The following is an 8,256-nucleotide window of genomic DNA, read 5'->3' as shown; positions in this document are numbered from 1 at the left end:
GCACAAAGAGGCTCAGAGAATTATGTGAACAGGTTTCAGAGTTTATGTCCCATCTGGAAGTCTAAGTCAGGTGTTTCTAACTCTAGATGTGTCATGCTGGCTATCATCGACTCCTGAGGGTGCTGGATGGGTGGGTGGCGTTCACTGGATGGGTTGGAGATGGAGATGGAGAGCGTGATGCCCACAAAACCCATAACCCTGTCCTATGGACAAAGTGATGACTATACAGAGTCCCCTAGGATAGAGAACAAGGAAGCTATAATCACAATCCTAGGCACCTATTCCACATCCACTATTACCCTAGTTTTCACAAAAATCTGGTGAGTGAGCAAGGGCAGAGATTTAGAGTAATTCTCATTTTTGATGTTGAGAAGACTGAGTTTTTAGAGAGCTTATGAGACTCAAGTAAGATCATAATGCTGACAAACAGTGAAGCCACCAAATGTCCAAGCTCTGTTGCAACAGAAAACAGGGTGCTATCGAACAGACAAACTCCTGGGCTCCACACCAGACCTATTAAAGCAGGATACCTGGATTTTGAAATCACTCCTCCAGGGGATCCTAAGACAACTGGTCCATGGCTAGATGATTGAAACCAATTCGTCACACCATGCTTCTCGCATCAAGTTCCAAATAAGGATGGTGGAGAGGTAGGGAAGGAGGAGAAAGAAGGGTTAAGAGATGTAATTATGGTGTAAATCCTCACTCTCTCAGCTCCACTGCAGACCCCCACGTCTCATGAAGTCTAGCCCTCATTTCTCTTGGTACCTACTATGGTACCTGATATCTGAGATGTCCTCAGTCAACCTTTGTAAACTTGAGTCAATGAAAAATTTTTTTCCGTGAACACAGGCTGTGACTATTGACAAAATAAACTCAAGCCTTCTGATTCTTCCAAGAGAGGAATGACTCCAACGATAGCCAGGCGACAACTTGCAACTATGAACATGACTACATTGTTGTATTAACAAATTCATGCCCTATAGACAAAGTTCCTCTTGACCGTCCTTGTCTGCAGGTCCAGCCTGCTCCCAGAGACAGAGATCATGATCAGTTTCAAAAGTACCATTTAAGAATTTGTCTTTCCAGATATATTCAGACGCTATGATACAGATCAGGATGGCTGGATTCAGGTGTCATATGAACAGTATCTTTGCATGGTCTTCAGCATTGTGTAACACTGGCTTTTTGCAAGTACCAACGTGACTTATGGAAAAAAAGACTGAAAATGCCAAATCTCTTACCTTTAGCGAAATGAACACTGAAGTAATTAGATACTGTTCTTCCTTTAGATGTTGGGGACCCAACTGAACATATGTGGATAAACTAGTTAAAGTTTTAATATTTGGGGACCCAACTGTACATATATGGATAAGCTGGTTAAAGTTTTGCAGTTGTAACAATAGTTATATATTACTCAGATACAAACATCTGATTTGACACTGTTTAATTGTGCTGTGAGGTAAGATATAATAATGTTTCAAGTACTCTGCATGCAAAAAGCTCATCATGTGCTTTTCTAGATAGCTCCAGTTCCTATTAGCCAATAGGAATTTTAATATGGAACTTGCATAGAAGGCTGCTCACATGCCTTACTTTTTAAAAAGGGTTTAATTGTATTCATTTGAATACGTAGCATAAACAATAAAGCACATGTGCCCTTGTCCCCCCTCTAAAAAAAAAGAATTTATCTTTCCATTTAAATACGAAGATGCACATATAGAAGTATATATTTTTGTGTGTATACAGCTTCGTCTACGTAAGTCCCCTACGTAAGAACCTTCAAGTTGCGAACTTTCAAAGATGCGAACATGCGTTACATCAACGTCAGGTGTGAGTGGAACTGCAGCTTGCACTCTGTCTCCTATTGCCGACGATCCTTCAGCTCTACCATCTCCCACCTCCTCTCTCTCCTCCAGTCAGTAACTCTTCTTGCCTGTTCACTCGATGATGCCAGCCCCTGGATGCCAGCTGTTGTACTGTACTACTGTACCTTTCAAGGTGCTGTACTGTAAGATTAAAAATGTTTTCTTTATTTTTGTATTTGTTTGCTTTTTATGTATTATTTGGCTGAAAAGTATTGTAAACCTATTACAATGCAGTACTACATAGCCAATTGTGTTAGTTGGGTACCTAGGCTAACTTTGTTGGACTTACGAACAAACTGGACTTACGAATGTGCTCTTGGAATGGAACTCGTTCGTATGTAGGGGACTAACTGTATATGTATAGTCAAAAGCACACTACATATATTCGTTTGGAACTTACTTTCCCCCCCAATGATATGTTGGAGGCATCTTTTCATGTCAATTCATCCAGACCTTTCCCATTCTGTTGCATGGCTGCCTAGTATTGGAAAGACTGACTTTATTTAAGCAACCTCTCTTGATGGACAACCAGGTTGTCTCCAATTTTTAGAAATGAATGTGCTCCTTTTTTGCATTTATGTGAGTTTCTCTCCAAGGTGGACTATAGAAGCTAATTGGGGCTTCCCTGGTGGTGCAGTGGTTAAGAATCCACCGGCCAATGCAGGGGACATGGGTTCGAGCCCTGGTCTGGGAAGATCACACACACCGCGCAGCAACTAAGCCCATGGGACACAACTCCTGAGCCTGCGCTCTAGAGCCTGCAGCCACAACTACTGAGCCCACACACCACAACTATTGAAGCCTGCGTGCCTATAACCCGTGCTCTGCAACAAGAGAAGACACCGTAGTGAGAAGCCCCGTGCACTGAAAATAAAGAGTAGCCCCCGCTCGCCGCAACTAGAGAACGCTCGTGTACAGCAAGGAAGACCCAACACAGCCAAAAATAAATAAATAAAATCAATTAATTTAAAAACATTTTAAAAAGATAAAAAACTAATTAAAAAGTGGAGCTAATTGGCTGGGTTACAGGTATGTTTGTATTAAATTTTTTCTATATAATCTGAAATCTCCTCCCAAATGGCATTACCAATCCTAACCCGTCCCCTCCCAGTAGTGTCTGAGAATATCCATTTCCTCCAAGTCACCGACACTTGATATTGTCAAACCTTTAAGTTTTGAGATCTATGATTTTAAGGGATGACTGAGGGTTTTACAAAGGCTGCCCCGGGTAAGGTCTTTCCACCTGTTTCTAGAGAGCTTTCTGGAAGAAGAGTGTGTCCAGAGCATCTCCCCACCATGGCCGTGTCTGATTCCATTACACCTCCACGTGACTTACTGGCATCATCTGCGTCAGGGATGAGCTCCCTGCCCAGTCTGACTTGCCAATCTTATTTGACATGAAGGTGGAGAGAAGCCATCCCCATGTTCCACCTTTGTAAGAATATACATGTTGCAGCCTATGCCCGTGTTTCCTGCACCTGGCTGATCTTTATAATCACCTGAGAAGCTTAAAACAAAAACAAAAACCAATAACCCCCTTCATCTTCCCAGGCACTGATCCAGATAAACAGAATCAAAGTCTCAGAGATGGGTTAAAATAATCTGTACTTTTAAAAGCTTCTCATGTGATTCTGATGCAGCTGGTTTGTGAACTGCCAGTTTGAGAGCTACTGATATAAGTGAAAGTGCTATGTCAGTTACAGCCTATTATATAAAACGCATGAAGCAGGGAACCCTTGCAGCCAGGAATACCTGAGTTCGAATCCCTGGTCAGCCTCTACCCAGGTTGGTGGCCTTAGACAAGTCCCTCTAAATCTCCAGTGGTTGTTCCAAATAGTTGTGGTTGATGTCATACGTGAAGCACTGATTTATATCCAGTCATCCAAACTCAAATAATCAAAACAGAACAAATCATGCAGTTCTCGCCTGTTTCTATGGTTTCCCCATTCCGAGCTGAGGCACTGGTAAGTAATCTCCCCTGTCATCCCGCCATCTGTGAAATCTGAACCAGGATGAAAAAGCACTCAGGTCTCCAAGTAACAGATGTAGATTCAGATCTGCTGAGTTGAGAGGGTGATCAGCCGTGGGAGACAGGGAGGAGCAAGGGGAGGTGGGGACACAGCACAGAGTATCCAGCCTAGGGGTTAATCGACAAGACTTGGAGTCGAAAGACCAAAGATCTATCAACTTATCAACTTTGGGACTTGATGCCACAATTTCCCCATCTGTGAGATGGGGTGATGATGACCACACTGGGGTGTAGTTGTCAAGATTAAAGTACATAATTCATATACAACGCAGTATCGGGCATAACGTGTTGTGATTATTATTACGACAACACGGGGATTGAGCTTTGACAACTCTGGGGATAAATCAAAAGAGAGAAGGAAACCAACACATAAGATGGGCTGGCTGAGTTTTGGGGAAAGGTTTAGAATGACATTTAGATGGAATTTGGAAACAGGGCTATATTAGTTTCCTATCACTGCTGTAACAACTGACCACCAACTCAATGGCTTAAACAATATAAATTTATTATCTTACAGTTGTGGAGGTCAGAAGTCCAAAATGGCCTTCCTGGGCTAAAATAAAGATGTTGGCAGGGCTGCCTTCCATTTTTCTGCTTTTTCCAGGTACTAGACGCTGCCTGCATCCTTTGGCTCATGGACCCTTTATCTTCAAAGCCAGGAGTGTAATAGACATCACCTCCACGAGTTTTCTTATGTCTCCCTCCCGTCCTTGATTGTGGTGATGTTTTCATGGTATACACCTATGTTCAAACTCAGCAAAGTGTATGCATTAAATATGTGCTATTTTTGTATATCAATTATACTACAATAAAGCTGCTAATAAAACAATCGCAGCAGGGTAGCATCTTCACATCTCTCTGATTCTCCTGTCTCCCTCTTTGATTTATAAGGACCCCTGTGATTACACTGAATAATCCAGGATAATGTCCCCATCTCAAGACCCTTAACTTAATCACATCTGCAAAATCCCCTCTGCCATGTAAGGTAACATATCCACAGGTTCTGGGGATTAGGATTTGGAAATGTTTGGGGGACGTTATTCTGTTTATCACAAGGACCAAGAATAGGTAGTTGAGTTACTCTTAGTTTTAATGAGGATTTCCCTGGATTGAGAATTTTCTAGGATTAAAATCCATTTGCATTTCCTTTACTGTGAATCACGTAGTCATAGCCTTTTCTTATTGATTTGTAAGTACTGTTTATATATTGATGCTAACAGAAGTAGTCCTTTATCATTTGGGTTGTTTGTCTTTTATTTTGTTTTTACCATCTGTTACAGGTAGAATTTCTTTTTTTTTTGTTTAAAGACTTGCAAATTTCACAACTTTAAAGTAATATATGCCTTGTGGATTTTCTCTCATGATTAAAAATTAAAGTATTTATTCCGATTTTTTTCTCACAATGAATATTTGTTGATCCCTAGGCTTGGAGCTTCACCTCTAAAATGTCCTTTGCAATCTGCCTTTACAGATGGAAAAAAAATAACAGTGATGGTTGGCAAGCCTTCCTGATTCCTAGATGGAGAGCAACTCAGGGGCAGAGGCTGGGTTTTATTCCTCCTTAAGCCCCGTCGAGAGGCATTTTGGTATTTATAATGGTGGATCATTATGGGCTCTGGAACCAGACAATCTGTGTTTAAATCTTCACTCTGCCACTTACGAGTTGTGTCATTGTGGGCTCCTTGCTTTGTCACTCTGTGCTTCAGTTTCCTTGTCTGCGTGATGAGGACAACGAGGTATGATCACCACTCGGTTGTTGACGAGCGTTCATCACGTGCAGCTGTGTAAATCACTGAGCACCATATTTCCCAAATGTGATAAAACTCAATACTTGTTGGCTGTCATTGCCATCCACCATTTCTGCCACAAAATAGATGTCCGGTAAATGTGAAATGAGTGAAGCTTATGTGCGGTGTTTGCTAATAGAGATAAGAAAATAATAAGATTAAAAGGTAGGAAGATCATATCTGCATGGTGTAATTCCTCCTTCATTTTACAGATGTTGGAATAGATTCAAAGAGGTCAAGTGACTCATCTAAGGTGACAGAAGGGATTAATACTGCTCAGCTCTACAGCTGCAATTTACATGTCTGGACTTTTAGTCCAAAATGATCTGGCTCAGAAGAGAGTAAGGGGAGGACATTGGGAGTGCTGTCCAGGGCTTAGGGGATGGGATTCTGGGGTATATGCAGCTCTCTGCCCATATTCACACAAACACGAGAGCAGGCACCAGACACGATTCACTACACCTCGACTAATGAGGCCACAGGAATCTAGAATCCCAATAGCCCATGACCTTGAGAAGTCAGGCAAGTCTCTTTCCCAGGGTACTCGTTCTCTACTTAAGGAAAAACACTTGAAACAAAGTGAGACTCCTTTTCAGAGCCCCAGATGGCCTGAAGGAAAAAAGAAAAAGGAAAATTTATGAAAGTCACAAGCAGCCCTTGGAATTTGGCCATGTGGCAGGGTAGAGCATAAATGCCTTTTCTTCTCTTGACAAAGAGAGAGAAGAAAAGCTTGTGGTCTACTCAAGGTAGAACACAGGGAAAGGTGACCGACTAACTCTTCCTCAACTTTGATAGTCATTTGATTCGAGACTCAGTTTCCTAATTTCTGGGGTCTGGAGAAGAGTGTGTTCTCCCCCCAATCCCCCCATATCAGCGGAAACCTCCAGAAAGTTGTACTTTTCAAGGTCAGAGAGCCAGCCCTGGATCCCCCAGGGAAAAGGTCTTCAGAAGAGAAAATGAAAAGTTACATTCTGGGCATATATTAGACTCTAGACTCTAGAAAGACCCTGAGCTGCCCAATTCTCCTTCCCTCTTAAGAGAATATTGTTCAATCATGATTTCTTGAGCTGTCAGAGATTTTAAACGTTTTTATTCAGTCACCAAGTGCTTATCAAACTCCTTACCATGGTTTGGTAGCTCCATGATTTATTCCAATTTTACCTGCATTGCACTGAGCTATGACCCAGAATTGGCCGATCAGAGTATCCCATCCCCAGGCCACAATAAGCGAGCGAATGAGAGGGCGTGTCACTCAAACAGAGCCAGTAGAATCCTGCCCCAGACAAAATATATTGACATTGAAAATTATTTTTTTTCTGCTGGAATTGATAAACTGAGAGAATAAAAATTTGGGGATCTGGAAGTAATCTCCCCTAGGATTTGGACACAGCTCTTCTGAAGAACAAAGTTAAGCAAAGATGAAAGATGGATGAGGGGAAAACGCTCTGGTGCTTTGAGCCACCCTTCCAGTCTTTGAGGCCCTGCTTCCCGAAGCTGTTTCTCCTAGTTTTGCAGTTGTCCTAGTATTTTTTCAGGCTAGGTAAACAAATTTCTCCCCTTTTTTTTGATTAACTTAGTTTGAGTTTAAGTTTTTGTCATTTGCAACCTAAATACTCCTGGCCAATAATCATGGCTAATAAGGCTGGGCATGATTAGATTTCGGCTAATCTCTGCATTCTCATATCCTCTACCACGTGCAGTCCCCTGAACAGGCCTCAGTCTTTTTCTTGATCTGACAAAGCCAAGTTCAAGCTCCAGTTATCACTTTGCTGTTATCTCCTCTGAGAAGTTTTCTCTGAATGCCCAGTGTGATGGGGTCCCACCTCTGTCCTTCCACAGCATGCTATATTCATCTCTAATGCCTCATTACAATTCACCTACTTCCTTTGCTTTATCCTACTCTACACTGAAAAACCCTGGAGGATGGGGAGTGACCCTTCTTCATCCTTACATCCCCAGCACCCAGTGTGAAGCATGACATTTGATAAGAGCACGATGAATGGAGTTGAATGAATGGGGGACTGAGTCCCTCCCACATGCAGGGCAGAGTGAGTGTCGGAGCAAAGATGGGAAGGAATGAACTTTGATAGAGCATCTGCTCTGTGTCAGGAATAATAGTAGATTAGTAGATATTCAGAAATTGATGGATATCTTTATTCACTTTATTCAACACGGCAACATTATATAGTAGAGATTATCGTCTCTATTTTATAGACAAGAGAAGGAGACAAAGAAATCAAGTCTCTTCTCAGGGTTGCATAGCTGATGTGTAGAAGACCTAGAATTCAAACTCATATCTTTGAGGCTCTACAGTCTGTGTTGGTTTGTTTTGCTCTTTTTTTAAAAAAAATTATTCAATGGAACAATAGATTAAGAAGACACGGCCTCTACCCTCAAGGAGCTCAAAGTTTGCTAGAAGAAATAAACATGATAACACAAACCAAGTAGTGTAATATGAGATGACTTGAAGGACCCAAATGAAAGAGGTATGTACCAAGTGATATAGAGACACTGAATCGAGAGGCAGTCCGTCTCAGCCTTAGGTTTGTTTTGTTGCCCCAGTGAGAAATAT

Source organism: Orcinus orca, chromosome 16 (assembly GCF_937001465.1).
Source record: "Orcinus orca chromosome 16, mOrcOrc1.1, whole genome shotgun sequence".
Lineage (NCBI taxonomy): Eukaryota > Metazoa > Chordata > Mammalia > Artiodactyla > Delphinidae > Orcinus > Orcinus orca.
Note: the sequence above shows the minus strand (reverse complement) of the source record.